We start from the raw sequence: 1134 nt of genomic DNA, 5'->3' as shown, positions 1-1134 counted from the left end.
TGCAAACTCTAGCTGAAGCATGCAGGATCTAGTTCCCCATCCAGGGATGGAACCTAGGCCCCCTGTATTGGGATTGCAGAGTCTTAGCCACTTGACCACCAAGGAAGTACCTGACATTTTTAAATTTAACACCTCATTTTCATCACTTGCTTATGTCAGTTCCTTGAAATGTTATTGTCCATAAACCTTGACATATATTTTTAATAACAGAAGCAGAGGCGAAAAGATGTAGACACCACACAATTTAATCCAATAGGCATTTAAAAAGTATAAAGTAAGAATTCAGTTGCCAGCTTACAGGATATTATACATTATTAAATGTCTATTTTATTTCCTTGATCTGAAACTGACTTCTCACCCAAGAAAAGCGATTCATTTCTAAGCATTTATGTCTTTTTTTGATGGAAACAGAAGAAAAGTTTCCTCTTTAACAAAACTGTCCCGGGCTGAAAAAAAAAATGCTTTCCAAATTAGAGTACAAGTCTTCTTTAAATGTCAGTGTGTGGTAAATAAGATATGGTAGCAGTCTTTTAAATTTCATAAAAGCTAGTTAAGATGGTGTATTTTGCCATTTTGCAGATGGTCCATCTGAGTTAGTTCTGTTATTTGTGTTATTTTCATCTTCTGAATCATCTTCATCACCGTTGAAGACCTCATCGGGAGCCACCGTTACCCAGTCCTGTGCTTCCTGCTGTACCTGAGAGCAGAAGAGCTCAGTCACCAGCTCCCTCATCTGAGCCACACCCGATAACAAGCTCTGGAAAGGTGCCTCACAAGGCACCTGTAGCTGCTGTCACTGCACTTCCAGACTGATGTACTCGCCCTGTAACAGTTCCATGGTGACCGCTAAGCTTCAGGAGCATGCCACAGTCAATAGGTTATTCTTAAGTTTAGAGAATAACATGTCTCTGTTACTGCCTCCTTCCCCAAAATTAAAGGAAATATCACCTGCTGTAATAATCAAATATCTTTAGTATGACTTTAGATGGTGATACAAATTCCAATCTTTGTAATCACTTCATTCTTACAAGAGTGTGAAATATACATTTAATTAATGAAGGATATAATGCAATAGTAGAGAAAGGCCCATGAAACATATGAAAATAATAAAATGCTGAGATTTGGAGATGAAAA

The 1134-nt window shown here is 37.8% G+C and overlaps 1 pseudogene; it reads right to left on the bottom strand.

The window, feature by feature from the left end:
* Window positions 1-550: 550 nt before the first annotated feature.
* LOC129562110 (EKC/KEOPS complex subunit GON7 pseudogene) lies at window positions 551-838 on the bottom strand (annotated as a pseudogene).
* Between the last annotated feature and the right edge of the window lie 296 nt (window positions 839-1134).

This window comes from Moschus berezovskii, chromosome 5, assembly GCF_049115385.1.
Source record: "Moschus berezovskii isolate FMDL1 chromosome 5, NW_MosBer_1.0, whole genome shotgun sequence".
NCBI classification, from domain to species: domain Eukaryota; kingdom Metazoa; phylum Chordata; class Mammalia; order Artiodactyla; family Moschidae; genus Moschus; species Moschus berezovskii.
This window is presented reverse-complemented; position numbering and strand designations above follow the sequence as displayed.